At 36.2% G+C, this 20,353-nt stretch overlaps 1 protein-coding gene across 3 annotated transcripts in view; it reads right to left on the bottom strand.

Moving 5' to 3' along the window:
* The window catches only part of THSD7A (thrombospondin type 1 domain containing 7A), a 773,396-nt gene that overhangs the window by 658,844 nt on the left and 94,199 nt on the right, over nt 1–20,353 (bottom strand). The window contains exon 1 of one of the 3 annotated variants that reach the window (XM_087861024.1): nt 10,423–10,550. The exons of the other annotated variants lie outside the window; for them this stretch is intronic. The gene's annotated coding sequence lies outside the window, so the exon portion shown is untranslated. Of the gene's footprint in view, nt 1–10,422; nt 10,551–20,353 lie in introns of those variants that run through there. 3 annotated transcript variants of the gene reach the window in all.

Below are 20,353 nucleotides of genomic sequence, written 5' to 3'. Positions count from 1 at the left end.
TCATCGTGATGGACGCTACGTATCTCACTATGTCAACTGTATTGCAATAAAACTAAAAAAGTGGAAGGGAAGAAAAAAGACTTATGTGCTCAACCATTTAAAAAGCTAAAAAAATTTATAATTTATAAAACACAATAGAGGTACATTAAAAAAAAAAAACTAAATAGCCAGAAAAGCGTAGAGAATATTCTAAAAAGAATTAACATAAAAAAATATAAAGCCAACAGTAAATGTTGACAGTTTCTAAGAGCAATAAAGCAAAGGCCTGACACGAATGCTATTTTATTAGGAAGCAACGGATACAAAGAAAGAGGGAGAATATATGGTAAATTGAAAGTTTTCATTACTTCTTTGCTAAATCCTTAGTTTAAAATGATGCTGTTATTAAAACAAAAAAAGTGTTTTTCAAATTTGTGATGTATGAGAATCTGTTCAAAAAAGTAGTTAATGTCTTTCTATCCTTGAAATAGTTAACTTATTACTGTCTCTTCCATAGTTTCAAACATAAGGTCTTTTTGAATCTTAACTCTTAAATTATGTAATTTTGTAGAGCATTCTTCTTTGAGAGATAAATACCTTGTATACCATTTTCATCTCTATTTAATCTCAGAATTTGAATTTTCAATTTTGCCCCTCAGTCCTCAAGGACAAAAACCTCTATCTCCATGTTCTCTAATCTATACAATTCCCAGCTTACAGATACCCATCTGCCAGAAGAAGATTACTTTTCTCGTTCCTACTCTCTGACCTTCCACAGTCCGGTGCCAACACAGAAAAGAAGAAAGCAGACTTTGGGCCGTGTTTATTATGGGAATATTAATTTCTTATTGGTTTTCTCCATTTCCTACTAGCTCACACCTTTGAAGAAAGAATAAAAAATACACATCTCCTGCCTCAGATTTTATGCTTTCTTGGCAGAATGTGGTTTAAAACGCACATACAATAACTTATCTTTTATCTCCATAGATATTAGCAGTTATAAGCATCCTTACCTATTGCTGTTTTAGCAAGATGGTGCCTTACAAAAGGTCTCCAAAGCATTTTGTATTCTTAGGAGAGCATAATATTTCATAAAGCCTTTAACATTTATGTTTTACTTAAAGGGGTTTCAAGATTATCGATATGTGTCACAGTTAAAAGTATGTTCCATAGATATTGTTTTCAGACAATAATGCCCCTTCTAAGAAATGCTTGATTTTATAATGTACTCTGTTTGATAAGTTCTTAGCAACTTAATTTATGCCTAAAAGAATGTGATTATTCCGTATAACCATAGATGTCACTACATTTTTCAGAACCACACACACACACACACACACACACACACACACACAGGATATTCCAAAAGTGTTGCATGACTTAGCATGAGCCTCTAACCCTGCAGCTGTCCCCAGTCACGCGGACAAAAGCCTTAATTGCTCATTCAGAATTCTTTATTTCTAGCTCACAAACACATTTCCTTTCATTTTATGTGAATCTATTATCTAATGTTCTGAAAAACTCTAATAAAATGTGGACTTGCACATTGGGGAGTAACTATTTTATATTTTGTCATCCTTTTATTGAAAAACAAAACTTTCTGGGTGGGGGTTTGATTTGGGGGCTTATTTGCTGAGATTAACTTTAAAGGCACATGTCTAAAATAACCAGGACCTTTTGTTTTTTTCCACATCAACAGATCCCCTGAAGACTCAACATTTGTAAAAACTGCCACTGCGGACTCACAAATCATTTCTGTCTTTAAGAAAGAACTCCTCTTTCTATTCAGATCTTGGCAGGATGAGATATGGTTAGGCATTTCTGGAAGTGTTACTTCCAAGGGTCAGTATCTTGTACCAAAGCGAAATTAAAAACTAAGGAAGTTTCTCATGACTTTTGAGCTGACAAAGAAATAAGAGTGGTCTGCAGGAAAATTCAAAGACAATAAATGACAAAGACAGATCATTTGACATTAGGGTTTTTACGGCAATTTTCAAAAACTATTTCATGGGTGACAGTCTAATTTTGTACCTTGACATTAAGAAAAATTTTGAGGTTACCAAATTAAAATGAAGATAGCTGTTTTGCAAATGTTACTTTCATTGAAAAAGATCTTATTCAAAAATCAAAATGCTGTACTGGTTCACTACTAGAGAGGTTCTTAGAGAATTCTTCATTTGCGGGAAATAATTGTGGTTTTTCTCTTAGCTCCCTTTATTAACGAAGGTCAATATTTGAGACCTTCGGTAAAGGTTAAATGTAGAACTGCTATTCCATTTTTTCCTGTTTACACATTTTTAGCTCCTGTTTTAATTATTTGAACTATGAGAATCATCTGAACTCTATGAGTGTATTTATATGAATCATGAGAAATAACTTTCAAACCATTTTAAAGAGGGAATCCTAGTTAAGTAACTTGTGTAAAATCACACAGCTATTAAGCAACAAAGGGAGGATTTTACCCAATCTTCAGTCAATAATCCTAACCACTACACCGGCAGCTGCCCACACTGAATTTTTAGTATCCTTTGGAGAAAAAATTTTTGACTACCACATTCTGGTTCACAGCTTTGTCATCATTAAAGAAATCTTCAAAGAAGTTTGGGAACAAGTGACCTAATATACACAATGATAGACGTGCATGTCCTGTATTGGTCCCTGGTTAAGGCTTGTAAACATTGTGTTTAAGGGCATACTTAGAACAGTCCACATAACTTCATCTAATAAGAAAGCTCACTGAGGTAAAGGGCAAGCCTATAAATGCCACTGATCATCTTCCATCAAAACATTACTTCCCTCTCCCTCATACACATACATACACCGTGCGCGCGCGCGCACACACACACACACACACACACACACACTCGGTGATAATGACATATACTATTTATATGCCCACATATGCATAATTGTGTCTTAGGTTAGATTCCTTTCTGTAGAATTTACTTAAGAAACTGGATAAAGCAAGTGGTAAGAATTAAGCACAAAAGAACTAGAAAAGATCTAGGGTCTGAAAGAAGGGGTGGTGGGGGAACCTAGCTGGTAGTTAACATTTGTTGGTAACACCTACGTACTAGGCAATGTTCTAAGTGCTTTATATGTACTGAGTCATTCAATCCTCACAGCAATGCTTGAAAAATATGTAAATATTTTGTCACTTTACGAAGTAAGAAACTGAGCCTCAAGGAAGGTATGTCCAAAAATCACATGGCGAAAAAATGGTGAAGCCAAGGTCTGCATACAATCTGTCTAGCTCCTGAGTCCACATTTTCCACCATTAATGGGCTAGTGTTTTTATTTTTAAAGTCAAGAGCGCAACATCCTCCCAACTTGTGACAGTATAATTTCTACTATGTGACTGAAGACCACATCACGTTGATAACTCATTTACACTAGCAAGAACATAGTCATTTTGTGATAAACCAATAATAATTACAAGTTAATGACAATATAACTTCAAAAGAACCAAATATAACTCTGGATTCTTCAACTGTTACTAGAAGATACCCCAGTTAAATCATGCCTAAAATATCATAGGATCTTTTTGCCAAAATGTTTAAAATATTTACACGTATCTCAGATTCCTACACTTAATATTTGACTCTGAACACCTAATTAAGTGCTTAAATCCCAGTTTCAGTCTGGTAGACTAATGCACAGTATCAAAGACACCTAGGGACAAAATAGTAAATGGGAGACATTTATTTCATGATGCATTTTACAGCCAATTTCAGGAGCTGACATGGATGAACCATCATCTACCCTTTCCTTAATGACCCAAATCTTCCTTCAAATACTCCCTATGATTTTTAACATCACTATACATTAAATAGATGAAAATTCCTGTGAAACTAAGTCTTTCATATTCCTGTGAAAGACTAAAAAATGTCTTTTATATTTAGCTCTAAGATCAGTGTTCATCATTACATATTTTCATATCAAGTCTGTCACAAGGTTGCTTAAACTAAGAACATTTTCTGTCCAATACAAAAGGTATTTTACTTTAAATCATAGTAATTGAAAAAAAAATTAAAGGACGTTGAAGAGTGGATGAATGCTTGTGAAATTTCTAAATCTTATAGAAATCCCCAATAGCTTATAAGGAAAGTAGAATGGTTATTTTATTCCCTGTTTGATATCAAAATATGTTGATTTCAATCACAAAAGTGTTAACACAGTCATTTGCCTTATAAATCATAAGGCTCAATTATAAGTTAACAAATTTATTTTCCGTAATTTTAATTTAAATATAGCCTAATTAGAGTTGAAATATTTTTTAAATATTGCATTTTAATTCATCCACAATCTGTTTGATTCCTTTCAAATGGGTTGCCAATTTTGCCATTATTTATTAAACACTTCCTTTTTCAACTACAAAAATTCTCAGTTTAGACTTTCACTAGTAAATGAATTTCTATACATATATAGTACTATATAGATTATGAATGAATAAACTAAATCATTTTTAGTATATAATCCAGTAAACTCATATCAAGCTATTTAAGAAAAATGAAATACCACGTAGCTAATAAGTTTGACAAACACCATATTACTCAAAACTACTTGCGTTTACGGAATTTGACTATTTCAAGTGCATACATCAGTACTTAATAAAATACTTAGTATGTCAAGACCTATAAATAAAGTTCTAAAAACCCCCTAAAATAGAAGAATGCTGGTTCAAATTCCTTCAAAGTTCTTTTATTCTATTCAACAAAAGTTTGAATTCAGACAATGTTGAAAAAGATTGAGAGTTAAAGATTCTGCCAAATTCTACTAAAGAAGGAAAGGACTATTAATAAATACTATGGCTTGTTTTTCCCCCAGATAATTTTTAAATATCCACTCACATTTCTGAACTAAAGTTTTAAAGCTGTAAATAAACTAATTTGTGCAAATTATTTTAAAATATTTCCTATTCCTTCTTGGCTATTCTACTAAACCACTTACATAAAATTGACCAAAATCAACTTTTTAAAAAAATTTTTTAAAGATGTTATTTATTCATTTGACAGAGATAGAGACAGCCAGCGAGAGCGGGAACACAAGCAGGGGGAGTGGGAGAGGAAGAAGCAGCTTCCAGCTGAGGAGCCTGATGTGGGGCTTGATCCCAGAACACCGAGATCACGCCCTGAGCCAAAGGCAGACGCTTAATGACCCAGCCACCCAGGCACCCCCCAAAATCAACCTTTTAAGTAAAACAAAACAAACCAAACCAGACACTGTCACAGATACTTAACTTTCTTGGGCTGCTTTTTATCATGAGAATAAATATGCATACTTAGGTTTAGCTTCTAGAACCTTGACCTAAAATTCAAATATAAAATGAGGGAGCAGGACCTGGCCTCAGAGTATACTTTCAACTCAAAGTTATATTCCAATCTTGTTCAAAACGCTTGTTTTTAGAAGACAAAATGGTATATGGAAGAAAGAAGTTAAAAAATACAAAATTCTGTTTATAATAACATTTTCACTAAAACTCTGATTTCCTGCTCTTTAAAACTTGGCTTATTTTCCTGAAAACAAATAGCTAATACTATGAAAAGATAATGATACTGTATATCCCAATATGGAAACTTAGTTAAAAACATAAAAATATTCTTGCAAGTTCAAATGGATTTGTACTGATCCTTTGCCTCCCACACTTAGAGTTTTGTTTTTTTGTTTTTTAAATCTCTGCAATTTAAGAGCAAAAAAGCTGTGGAGGGACAATGAACAAGGAGTTGCAGAGTTATTTTGTTGGATCCTAGTGATTACATATTAATAAATAGGAGTCTTTGAAGACATGTTTAAGAGACGAGAGACAAGAAGATAAAAGTGCTAGGCACCATTTTGGTTTTCTCTTTTAAAGAACAGAAATGAATGATGGATATTTGTTTTTTATATATTATAGCTCAATACATAGAGTTGAAGAGCCATAGCGAAGTACTTTAAGCTGGATGCCTTCCCCTCTGGGCGTTTTACTAACTGAAGGTATTTTCCCCTCACAGATACTTGCTTGTATACTTTTACTAGAAGTTAAAAAGGTCAGAACCAAGGCTCTACGTTCATGAGGCTATGAAACCTACCCACACATTTTTAACACCTTCCTAAACACAGGTCACTCTTCTGGAATTTAGTATTGGCCATTCATTTCATAACACATTGCATTATTTTTCTCAGACAACCCCAAGTTATAAAGCCAAAGAAAGCAAAAGCACTGTTACTTCTTAGATGGTCACCATTTGAACATTAACCTTCCTGGCATTTAAAGCCAGAGTAATGGTTCTGAGATTTCAAACATTTACATATTACCCACAGCTCCATGTGTCTTTGATGTTAAGTTATTTGAAAAGAATTCACAGGGATTTAAACTTCAATATAATCTGACCTAGAAATATTAGTTTTGTTTTTTGTTTTTTTTAATTTAGACAGAGAGGGGCGCGGGGAGAAGGGGCAAAGGGAGAAGGAGAGAAGGAATCTCAAGCAAACTCCATGCCCAGCATGGAGTCCCAGGCGGGGCTTAACCTCATGACCCTGTAATCATGACCTGAGTGGAAACCAAGAGTCAGATATTTAACCGACTGAGCCACCCAGGCACCCCAGCTTTCCTTCTCTTCTAACAACTGGACTCCATTTTGAACTTCATCACTAGAACTTTTTTTTTCCCCCTTAAACTATTTTATAAAAATGACCAATAGAATGTCAATTTTCATAACTATATACTTAGTTGTATCTTTAAGAAGCTGTTTTATTGTGTTTACTGCTAAAGGAGCTAGAAAAGACTACTCCAGGAAGCTCCAGCTTCCTTTCTCATATCTGGAATCAACAGTCAGAATCGAGGAATCAGACAAGTTTATGCTTCTCGTCACCACATTCTTCGAACCCAAACTCAGAAATCTGTTGGTTTCAGGGCGCCTGGGTGGCTCAGTCGGTTAAGCCTCTGCCTTCTGCTCAGGTCATGATCCCAGGGTGCTGGGATCAAGCCCCACGTGGGGCTCCCTGCTCAGCTGGGAGCTGCCTTCTCCCTCTGCCCCTTCCTCTTAGCCAGGTGTGCACGCTCTCTTTCTCTCTCTCTCAAAATCTCAAAACAAAACAAAACAAAACTGTTGGTTTCCATTACTTCAGTCAAGTCATAACAGATGATAAATTAGTACCTAACTGAGCCTAACACTTGAACCAGGAGCCATGGCATTGATGTTAAAAAATAAACAAAACAAAAAAATATGTTATTAATAGACAGTATTTGATTATGTTGTGTCAGGCACAGTTAATAATTATTTCTCACAAAATGTGAGATAGGTACCAATAATATGCTCACATATGGTATAGAAACCAAAACTTTGGACAAATTAAGTACATTGGCCAAGATTGCACAGCTGAGTCAAGTCAAAGGAATATGGAATAATCACTCCATTGAATAAGACAGACTCCTCAATGTGCATGAAGAACTTTCTCCCACTGCCTCTCAACCTTCTTCTGTTGGCTAGTTCTTTCCCTGCTCCCAATAAAAACCTCAAGAAAGTATCTGCAGCTTTCTAGTTCACTGTACTGAAAAGAATAATCTAATTTCACTAGTCAAATGTCCACTTACTGTAATAAAGCCTCAGACCTAATAAGAAAGTTATCTGTTTTCCCATCTTGAGTCCATTTCAGGCCTAGAAGTCTGTAGTAGTAATGGGGTTGGGGGCTTTCTTCTCCTCCCTCTCTCTCTTCCCAGACTGTGTGACTCAGTAGGTAGATGGGGCAGTGGGGACAGGGGAAGGTGCCACTGTTATATGAAGTCAGGGTCCTCTGGGTAAGAGAAGGACAACTCCTGATTGGGGGTGGGGGAGAATAAACACATTGGTCAATCTCTCAAAGCTTCATTCACTGTGAATGCTCAACGTCTAACATGGAATATTCTTGTCTCTGCTGGTGGGTTCCCCTAAGTTCCCTGTGCTTCCAGAGTCCCACCTTTGGTCTTTTCGGGTAGACAAACTTTCCAAATGGCTTCAAACCAACTCCTTTCCAAGAATCAGTTAAGCATTTATATCCTTCCCCTACCAACGTCAGTGCAGTTGACTCCTAATGCAGCTTTCTACCCTTCTGGGGTCAGGCAGGGGCATCTGTCTCATCTCTTCAGGCACATATATGAGGTATTAATCTCCAAAACTCCAGGAAATGTTATCAGGCTCAATGAATGGACATTTGGAAGTTTCTCCAAGTTAATTTCAAGTGAGGGGGGAACATTACCCTCCTCATAAAGCATCCCCTTCCATTTCTACATGCAAAATGGTTGGAAGCACTGTTAATCTGGCCCAAACAAGTCTTCTCCACAGGTCTCAATGCATTCATCAAACCTCTAGCTGCCCCTAACATATTCTCCTAGTAACTGATAAGCTCAGAATTGAAAACTCAATTTCACTAGCTTATTTCCAAGTCCCCCTGGGTAGTATAGATCTGACTTGGAACGTGCCCAACACACTAGCACATTCTTATAATCCTTGTTTGAAATTTTGTAATTTTCACACATTATGGTATGTTTGAAAGAAGTTAAAAATAGAGAATTTTCCCAACTGTAATCTTGGAAATAGCTGATGAATAGGTTTACAAAATTGATTTGCAAAGACTAGCCATCCAACCTAAGCAATGCAAAATAACACCTCACAAGGGCTAAAAAAAAATCTTTACTCAAATTAATATCAACCAGAAAAAGGTGTAGCAAATCCCCAACCCCTCAAAATCCCATAGATATATGTATATTCATGATAAAATCAGAGCAAATATTTTAGTTACCTTCAAATGTATTTACATGGATATAGTCTGCAATCCATATAAATAAATGTAGGATAATCTCTAAGCATAGCTTGATGATAAGTATTAAGTATTCAACAAAACAAAAAATTCACAGATACTAATGATTCAAGGTAAATTCCAGTGCAATCAAGAAAAACAGGGCACATGTTAAGGATGAGCAGTTGCTCAGGTGAGCCTACCTTACATGAAGGCACTCATGCAGTCAGTGAGACAAGTGAAACAAATTAGAGTTTAAAGGCTTAGCTTACAAAATTATTTTCCTACAGCCCAGTAAGAAAGTATTCATTCTTAAAAGTCTAGACCTGCACACAGTGAACTCAGCACATGTGGTGTGCTATACTCACGTTTAGACAAAAATTAGACAACGGAATAACATTTCAATTACAACTTAAAGGTCAAGTATTCACCATGCCACCCAGCTTAAAACGTATGTTTTACTACTTACGTGCTTCAGAAGGAAAAAAAAAAAGGACTAAGGGATAAACTTTGGCAGAAAAATCAAATACCCAGTTTACAAAGTCAAATGATAACTTATCCAGCTTCTAGTGCAGAAAGAGTCAAGGATTTCCTGATGCAGGAATGAAGAAGCTAATCGGAATCACCTGAGAAAGACCCTACCCCACCTCCAACTGCTCTAACAAAAGCTGTTGGGAGTGGGGAAGCTGATTGTGCATGTCCAGTGTGAAAAACCTAGCATTATGGCATGTACAGCATATTACATATAGCATATATAGAATATTCCCACTAATCAATCCACTGATTGCCTTTTGGTTTTAAGATGAAGGTATCTGGCTTCAAAGTGTTAAGTGACTTGTTTTAGACCCCAATATTAGCAAAGCTCCAACAAAAATCTTCAGACTCCTTTTATTAAATTTGCTTTATATTGCAAAGTTTCTCCCTGCCCCCCAAAAATTCTTCTAAATAGGTTGCATTCACAGACTGTCCCAAAGTATTTTTCAGTGAAATAAGCACAGTACCAGGGTTCTGTTTAACAAAATTGGCACTAACCTTAACTTTCTTTCTTATATAAAAACCAACGTTATTTCTAGATGAAGAAACATAATGAGAATTTATCTTCAAGCTTTTGAAAGGACTTAACCTGCTATATCGTTAACCAGCCCTGCTTCGGCTGAACAGAATTATTCCATTAAACCGGTCTGTTTATCCAGTGAGAACCCTCTAAATTTTACTCTCAACGTGAACTTTATTTTCCACAGAGTCTAACTTCGGGTCATATTTGTTCAAGGAAATAAAAGAGGAATTTGGGAAACATGAAAAAGCTTAGAATGATTTAAAAAGAAACTATCTCATAAACACGTTAATTTATTTAACTGTTTCCACTAGGTCAAATCTCCCCACTCCCCTCAGCCTACTCCATTCTCCTCCTGAAAATGGGGGAAATTGGGAACCATTTGGGAACTTTCAGTTCTTGGGATGTCTAAGCAGACAAAACCAACTACCAACAGTGTTGACTGTAGGTTCTCGGCAAAAACAACAAACCACAAACAACAAAAATAAAACAAAAAACCTGGGCAGAGAACTGAGGTCCTGTGGGGCGCAGGGATTCGGGATGGGCACAGGTGGGGCTCACCCTGCGCCCATGGCGTGCTTTGGGTTCCCCCGCGGCTCCCCCCAGGAAAAGACAAGGAGGCCAGAGGTACTCACTCAGCGGGTATGCAGAGGGCGCAGGACCGCGGGGCCAAGGGAAGCAGAGACCTCCTAGCACGCTGCGTAGCCGCCTAAGCCAGGGAAGCTCTGCACTCAGAACCTGAGCTCGTCCAGAAGGCACCGCGAACTGCTCTGCCTGCCGCGGACTCTAGACCCTTGCGCCCCGCCTACCCACGAACGCCCCGCCCCACGCCTGCGCGTCAGATATGCACTAGCCTCAATGTAGCTGAAATAGGTGCTGGAGGACTCTCTCCATCTGGCCTGTCCATTGTTCCTGTGAAGGAGGACCGACAGCGCTCCCGGGGCCTAGCAGCCACTTTCCTGGCCGTGCTCGTCAGAGTCTCAAGACTTCAGGCCCCTGTTCAAGGGTTTCACAACGGCCAGTGGCCAGGACCAAACCTAAACCCTGTGTCCCAGTGTCCTTGCCAGTCCTGGGACCACGGGCCGCTGTACCATCTGAGGTTGAGTTGAGAGACTGGTACATACCTGCCCATTCAGAATTAATCCTGAGTCTAAACATTCTATATTCTCTCCAACTCCTTTACACTATAGCACGTCTCCCCCACCAAACCCCCTCAAAATAAACTGCATGGAACATGAAAGGACACCACCGTATTCCTACTTCCTCCTCATGCTTACCTTTTTGGATTTTATGTTCTCTAACTTGAAAATGTCAGAGGTGAAACCAATGTAAACACCACAGCACTACAGTGCTGAAAGCTGAAACCATGGCTCTAAAAAAATAATAAAACACTTATTTCAATCTGTGTGAAACTTCTTTTCCATCCACAAGCCTCAACGAATAGATTCAAGTAATCGTGACATTTGATTGCCGATTGAATCTGAACCAGGGTTTCTCAAGCTTAACACTACTGACATTTTGGGCAGGGCAATGTTTGTTGTGGGGCTGTCCTGTGCATTGTAGGACGTGGAGCAGCATCCTTGGCCTCTCCTGACGAGGTACCAGCAGTATCCTTTCAGCTTTTAAAATGAGAGCGGTCTCCAGATATTACCAAAGGTTCTTTTGGAGCAAAACCATCTCCTCTTCCTCTTAAAGAACCATTGACCTATACCATTCAAGTACTGAATTTTAAAAATAGTTTGGAAAAATCTACTTCTTTACATTATTCCCAGGATGCTTTATGTGGTAGACAACACGGAGAGCTTTCCTGGGGCTATCATATACTTTTACCTATATTATTCAAAATTGAGAGCAAATTGAGGGCATGGCAGTTTCTTTACTGGCATTTTATGTTCTGTTTCCTTTCCCTAATGTATTAAAAATAGTCTCCAGGAAAAAATAAGGTTAATTGCCCTGTATAGATGGGAAATGGATGAATACACTAATCAAGGGCATTGTAGATCACCCAAAATGTAAATATATTAAAAATTTACAGATTAAATCTGACAAAAATGGAAAAGAAATGCAACATACTGTTAGACAAGGTTTCAGATCCTATTTCATTTACGAAATCAAGTTAATGAAAAGATGTTACATATTGAATTAAAATACATATACTTTACTTTTTGATAAAAGGTCTATTGTCAGTCCTTAGTTTGCTGATCATGGGAGAAAAACTGCACTAAAATAATTATGTTAAATGTATTCACATAATTTCTAAGAGATTAATTCTATCTGTAGCAATGGAAATTTGTTCATGTGGAACAAAGTTAACTAAACTGAAAGGCATCCAATGAAGATTACGGAACTCTCACTATTAACTGGAGTCTGTGTAGAGCTCTAGTTTAGGATTCTGGTTTTGACTTACCTCTATGAACATCTCATAAAAATACTCTCCTCCCAGTGATTTCACTCAGCATCCACAACATGTTTTTTCGCACTTTTCAAATTTCAAAAAAACATTTGTGTATACTATGTCATTTATTACTCATAGGTAACTGAAATAAGAATTTGCCTTCCATCTTAGAGAAGGGGAAACTGAAGCTTCCTGAACAACAGTGAGTAAACAAGAGTTTGGGGTCTTATATTCTTTCTACTCTTCCAAATTAACTTTTATAATTGGTATGCCTTTCTCCACTTTACCTACCTGGATCACACTTGGCAACTGTTCATGAACTCTGCAAAATAAACAGGCTCAACAGACTTAATAACAAAACAAACAAAACAACAATTCTATTCCTTATTGAGACTTCGAGACTGAAATTGATAAACCTGAATTCAAGCCTTAGGCTTGGGCTAACTCTCTTTGTGATGGGTTCCTCTGGAGTCTTGGTTGTCTCCTAACAACCCATACTTTGAGGATTGATAGTGGAAGGGCACCTGGGTGGCTCAGTTAGTTAAGTGTCTGCCTTTGGCTCCGGTCATAATTTCAGGGTCCTGGGTTGGAAACTTTCATTGAGCTCCGTACTCAGCGGAGAGTCTGCTTGTCCCTATCCCTTTCCCCCTGTGCTCTTTCTCTCTCAAATAAATAAATAAAATCTAATATATATATATATATATATGGAAAGCCTCTACTGTTGATGGACTTGAAAGCTATCTCATCAAGTGTACCCAAAATAATCTTAAGATTATAGAAAATTTCACTTTGTTAATTAGGGATCAGTGACATTTTAAAATAGTTCTTTCAATATGCTTTTACAGAAGCAGATGGTTAGCAAAAGTAGACAGAGATGAATGAATAAACAAGGAAAACCTATCTGTAGCAAGGAGGGGAGAGAAGGAATTGGAAAATACTGGGTTTCTCCTATTAGGAAAATCAAAAGAATTTATTGAAACCATGGACATGTGGTAGACTCTCACTTGGAAATTTTTCAGCAATTCTCCTCAGACAAAAAAGGGAAATGATAATTGGGGCATAAAATGGGGGGAAAAAACATGTTTCACTGGAAATGACTGGATAGCTGGTTGATAAACTTCATAACTAATAAAGAAAGCTAAGTAAGAAAATTAACATCTAAGAATCACAGAACTTCATAGCCAGAGCAGAACTAGAAGTCCTCTAATTTATTCCTCTCCTTAATCAAATTTTGACAAATTGCAATCAGCAGGTGAAGATCATTGCTGAAGATGATGAAAGAGCTGGAGCAGCGAAAGCAGAGAGCTCCTCCAAAACTAAGACAGGCTGAGGCATCTTAGGTTTCAACACTGAACACCTGATAAAAATTGGCTGAAATTGAAGTTTTACCTCACGAAAGAGAGGCTTGAGGTTTGTGTATATGTGTGTTGCATGCATGTGTATTTCATGATCACCTAGGCTTCTCCAGCACAGCAAATTCTGTGTGAGCAGAGACGGATGACCCACGTGATTCTAACAGCCATTTCTCAACATTTACAGCATCCTGCCCCATACTTCAACATATTTCAGAATATTGAACCTGAACTCTGGCTGTATACACATACCACCTGTAGGGCTTTAAAAATAAGACTGCCTATGTTCCAACCACAGAGATTCTGATTTGTATGGGTGAGAACCTAGAATTAGTGTAACAGCTCCCCAGGTGATTCCAATGTACTGCCAGGATTGAAAATGATAGTTTTAGGATTACAGCCGTAAAGAATAGGGAAAGTGAAAATTTAATAAAAATAAGGAGAAATTCATGTTAAAAATATTCAACAGTAGAAAATTTGGGCAAGTATTTATATATTTTAATTTATACACTGTAAATTTTAATCTTAATTTGGAAATTAATATTATATTTTTTTCATTTTAGTAAAAAATAGTCCCTCTCCCTCTCTGCCTCTCCCTTTCCCCCTCTACATATGCCTAAACTTTTAGCTAGCCAAATCTAGAGTGTGTTCAAAAGAGAATATGATCAAATATGATTGACATTATGAATATATGTAAGTTTAACATCAAAAAATACATATTTCTAAAATTCTTATTGATAGGTCAGAAAGAAAAAACTCAAGATTATGTTCATATACAAAGAAAAGGAACTGATAAAGTCTATTCCTATACGTTGTAAAAATTATCAGCAAACTAGAAAATTTGTCAGAATCTACTAATTAAACAAATGCCTATGCTATGACCCAGAAATCCTGCAATTAGCACATACCCAAGTGAAATTAGTTCATATATACCAAAAGAAAAACAGCAACAACAACAAAACCCTTGTACAAGAATATCCAGAGCAGCTTTATTCATGATAGCTCCAGGTGTATGTTGTGGTCAGCTCGCAGAAGCTCATAAGGAATTTTATGAGCTTATTGTTAAGCCATGCAACTTGAAATTGGCCACAGTTAAAGCACTTACACCAGGGGAACTGGCAAAGGCTGCAAATCAGTGTGTCTCCGTACTTCTTCTCCCCGACCTGGGCCAGTTTACCAGCACACCATTGAATAGTTCCAAAATGGAAGCCATCCAAGTGTCATGAAATTAAATAAACACTAGGTGGTATATTCATAAAATGGAATAATATATGACAGTCAAAAGAATAAGTTACTGATGCAATAACACGAGTAAATCTCAGAAACATCATGTTGATTGAAAGAAGTCAGACCAAAGGAATATGGTAAATTATAATTATAGAATTCAGAATATCGATTACCTCTGGAGATTAAGTGATATGGAGTATAAATGGCATGGAGAGATTCTGGGGGTGATGGACACATTCTACATTTTGTTCTAGATAGTAGTGACATGGTTATATACATACTATATGTAAAATATACCTTAATAAATAAAGATCAAGGTTTAAAAATAAGTTTACATGAAAGATAAAGAAGTACATAAAGCTAAGGCAATTTTGAGAAAGTTGACCAAAAAACCAGGTATATGTCCTGTCGGATATTAAAACATGTCATAACAGCAGTAAGAAAAGCATACGGAATAAGCAACACAGAGAAATAACCAATAGAAAGAATACAGAGCTCAGAAAGACATAAACGTAATTTGATACATGACAAGGTTCCACAAAGCAATGAGTGACAAAGAGATTACTAGATTATGGAGGGAAAACTCCATATGATTACACAGATGAAAATAAGACTGAATCATTTAATTGACACCATAAATTAAAAAAAAAAATGCAGGAGAATATCTTTGTGACCTTAACATGGGAACCCATATGTATTAAAGAAAACCCTGAAACTGAAAACCCTAAGTCAAAAATTGATGTGCTTTTATAGATCAAAGGTGAAGATTTCTATTGAATGAAAAAGACCACAGAAAAAGGTAGCAAACAGATAACAGCCAAAAATAAGCTAAGTGCAGTATTCAACATTGCCAAGGGAGCAATCAGAGGCGCTGCACTCTTTAGCACAGTAGACACTAGCCACAAGTGACTAAGCAGTGGGAATTACATAAAATTAAAAATTCACTTCCTGGGGCGCCTGGGTGGCTCACTCGTTAAGTGTCTGCCTTTGGCTCAGGGTGTGATCCCGGAGTTCTGGGATAGATCCCCACATCAGGCTCCTCCGCGGGAAGCCTGTTTCTTCTTCTCCCACTCCCCCTGCTTGTGTTCCCTCTCTCGCTGCCTGTCTCTCTCTCTGTCAAATAAATAAATAAAATCTTTAAAAAAAAATTCACTTCCTCAATGCCACCAGCCATAGTCCAAGTGCATAACAGCCATACACCACTAGTATTATTATATTATACGGCACAGATATAAAACATTTCCATCACTGCAGAAATTCTATTGAACATTAATCTAGAATATAGAAGCTTCCACAAATAAACTGGGAGTGAATAGCAAACACGATAGAAAAATTGACCAAAAAATTAAAAGACAAGTCACAGAAAGAGAAACTCATGTAGTTTACATGTAAATGAGTTGCTCAAATTAACTAGCAATTTGAAAAATGCAAATTAAAAAGATAGTATACTTCTACACCTACTGAACTGAAAAAAAATGGATGTGGTATAATACCAAGTGTTGTCAATGATGCAAAGAACTAGGAATCCTCTTGCACAACTGGTTGGAAAATAAATTGTTCTGGCTTTACTGCGAAATGGTTGCTCAGTATATAGTCAAATTGAATATGTGTATAAATTCTGGCCCAGTGGCCCCACACTTAAGAGAAATCCTCTCAGAGTTTCACAAAGGTATTTCTACAAGGATATCCATTGTAGTGTTTTATGTATTTCCAGAAAGTTGAAGACACGCATACCAGGTACCCATTCTTCTGGGAATAGATAAGCAGCATAAGTACTGGATGCTCACAGTCAGATACTATGGAGCAATTAGATACAATTCGTGAGGTAAATTTACTAAGAGAAGTATGAGTGAGAATTTAAATATTTTGAATATATTATGAATATTATAAAAAGTATCAAACAGAATAAAGAGTATATACAAAATATGTAAAACATGTTGTACAAAATAACTATATATTTTAAGATACACACATAATATATATAATATATGTAAGATAAATATATCACGTATACATACAGAGACATATATGTACATGTTATATATACAATAAGAAGCCTCCATCAGGGTGAAGAAAATAGGAATAAAAAGGGGGAAACAAACAAAAGAACAAGTAAAAAAAGAAACACATAAGGACGCCTGGGTGTCTCAGTCATTAAACCTCTGCCTTCGGCTCAGTTTGTAATTCCAGGATCCTGGGATTAAGCCCCACATCAGGCTCCTTGCTCGGTGGGGAGTCTGCTTCTCCCTTTGCCTGCTGCTCCCCTGGTCCCTGGTCATGCTTTCTCTCTCTCTCTCATAAATAAATAAAACCTTGAAGAAAAAAAAAAAAAAAGAAACATGTAGATCAATGGAATAAAATAGTGTCCAAGGTCCAGAAATTCACCTACACATACATAGGTAATTGATATTCAATAAAGATGCAAAGTTACTCGAATGGAAAAATATAATCTTTTGACAAATGGGCATCTCTATGCAAAAAGAAAAAAAGAAAAGAAAAGAAATAAAGAAAAGTACCTCAACCCACACCTTGTATCACATATAAAAATTAATTCAAAATAGATCTTAAACCTGAATATAAAACCTAAAAGTATAAAACATCTAGAATAATAGAGTGGAAAACCTCTATGACTTTGAGTTAAGCAACAATTTCTTAAATATAACACCAAAAGCATGATCTGTGAAAGAAAAAAAAAAAAAGACAAATTGGACTTTGTTAAATTAGGAAATTTTGCTTTTCTAAGACACTGTGTCATGAATGGAAAAGACCCATTCCAGAGTAAGGGAAAATATCCGCAAAACATATCTGATAAAAGATGTGTATCTAGAATATACAAAGAACTGTTAAAATTGAATAATAAGAAAATCCAATAGAAAATGGGCCAGTGGCTTAAACAGACACCTCACCAAAGAAAGTATTCATTTGGAAAAGAACACACACACACACACACACACACACACACACACACGAAAAGACATTCAATATCAGTAGTCATTAGGAAATGTAAATTAAAGCAACAATGGGATACCACTAACATGCATTAGGATAGTGACAACTAAAAAATTGACTGGGCCAAGAATTCATGAAAATGTGGAACTCTTGCCCAAAGATAGTGACATTCTAAAACGGCATATCCACTTTGTAAAACAGTTTGACACTCTAAAAATTAAAGTGAACATCCACTTACCATATAACCCAGCCATTCCACACCTATTCATACAAGAGAAAAGAAACCTATGTCCACACAAAGATATATGTTATTGCTCATAACAACTTTACTGATAATAGACAAAAACTGGAAATGACCCAAATGCTAATAGATGAATTGATAAACAAATTCTGTACTGTGGAATACTACTCAGTAATCAAAGGAAGGAAGTACTGATACACACTGCAACATGAATGGATCTCAAAATAATCATGCTGCATGAAAGAAGGCAGACAAAAATTAATGAATACTGCATCATTCCATTTATAGAAAACTCTAGAAGTTGCAAACTATAGCAACAGAAAACTGATCTCTGGTTAGGAGAGTGGTGAGAAGGAGAGATCACAAAGAGGCAAAAGGAAACTTCTGTGACTGATGGATATGCTCGTTATCTTCACTGTAGTGATCGTTTCATAGGTGTATTCATATGTCAAAACTCATCAAATCATACCCTTTACATGGGTGCAGTTTGTCTTATGTAAATTATGTCACAATACAGTTGTGAAAAATAAGAGAAAGAACTAATGAAAACAAGAATGGAGCTCTGCATGGAGCAATAACTGACAACATCCCATGAATAGGAAAAGATGAATTTAACTCATCCATCTGCACTTAAGGTGCTCTCAAAATATTTGAAATGAAAAGTCATGCTGGACTAAAAGATCTGCTCAATGCTTTCAATTATGGCTGCTCAGAACCGGAGATAATCTATTCCACAGTCATTCAGTTCTAACTAACCTTGTTATGGTTATAGGAGAAGCAACCTTTGATATATTAGCATTAAAACTACTGACCTAAAAAAAAATCAGAAGAAATCATTGGTGTTATGAAGAACTAAGGTTTGGGAAAGATTTTAATAGTGTTTTAAAAACAAGACGTTGATTAGGCAAATTTGAATTTTGTTAGTTCATCTATCACAAACAAGCTGAATGGCTTTGTCAAAGTTAGTCTGGGCACCAGTCCTGTCTTCTATCTACTTCAAGCTTTTATTTTAGAGAGAGAGAACACGAGCAGGAGGGATAGAGGAAGAAAGAGAATCTCCATGCTGAGCATGGAGTCTGACTCTGGGCTCGATCCCAGCTTTGCTATTAACTTTATGTACAGCTTTGCTCAAATTTCAGGCCTTCTATATCTCTTGCTTTTTATAAAACTGCCAAAGTCTGTCTTTGAAGATTAATACAAATTGTAAGCTATTCTCTACAAAAATATGTTAAAAAGAATTTTAAGCTCATAAAAAAGCAATTATGTCAGTAACTTTTAAATGATATAGCTAAAAAGATGTGACTCTAGATGAGAAATATCAAAATGATATATCTTTAGTATTTGTTTGATTGGGGCTGTTTGAAATTTATAACTTGATATAATAAAATAATCTTGAAAAACTGCAGTCTTACCCTGATTGACATGTCAAAAGCTCCACTGAGTAAAGCCCTGTATAGTTGTCATCAAAAGACTGTAAAGTGACATGCTTTTCAAAGATGAGATCAAGCTGTCACACTGACTATTATATTATGTATATAATACACTGTATATTATATTATGTGGCATTACAGCATCAGCTTATGAAGTGCCATGTGAAAAATATCACGACTTTAGGTAAGTGTAGTCCAAGATTTCCCACAAACTGTACTAAAGATAAGTGGATTTTACTGAACAGTAATCCTAATTATCTGTTTTTCATTCTGTAAGAAAAAAAAAGGATTGATTCTACAACAGGCCTTTTAAATTTACAGTTAGCTGACTGAAGTGCATGCAAATGGAAATAAAACTGCAGCCCTGGGACACTCTAAAACATGACACACGAGGTTGCCAAGGTAACCCACCAGGAGGCTGTCTTGGCATCTTCTGGAATAAAATGGGAAGAAAACATTATAGTGAAAAGATGGGGGATGGGGATCTTCTGGGCCTGGTTATATAATAAAAGTGTTGCGAAAAACTACAGCTCCATGAAATTGGTTCCAAACAAAAAAGGAAAATGTATCTCTCACAATTTCAATGTTTAAATTGGGCAAGACTTATGATCCAAAAGAGTGTAATTTTTAAAATTAGGTAAAATATTATTTAAATGGTACAGTTACTTTGAAGCCACCGTGCAACAACATTTACCAATTTTTGTACTTACAAAAAAATTCAACTGTGGTATACAGACAGTGTTCAAGGTGCAAAAGTGATGTTAACTTTCTAATGTTTTACTGTTTGGGCAGGTCTTGGGGAAGCAGCAGACTTGCCTAATATTCTCAAAATATAACATCCCAAGAGAACAACAAAAGAATAGATGACACTAAGAATCATTTCACTTTAGATCACTATTAAATTTCACATTTATCTCCTACCTTCTTTTATAATTACAAAGTATTCCTTTGATTTAGGAGTTGTTTCCTTAT

This window comes from Ursus americanus, chromosome 3 (assembly GCF_024610735.1).
Source record: "Ursus americanus isolate L20-20 chromosome 3, mUrsAme1.1.p, whole genome shotgun sequence".
NCBI classification, from domain to species: Eukaryota; Metazoa; Chordata; class Mammalia; order Carnivora; family Ursidae; genus Ursus; species Ursus americanus.
Note: the sequence above shows the minus strand (reverse complement) of the source record. Positions and strands in the feature narration are given on the sequence as shown.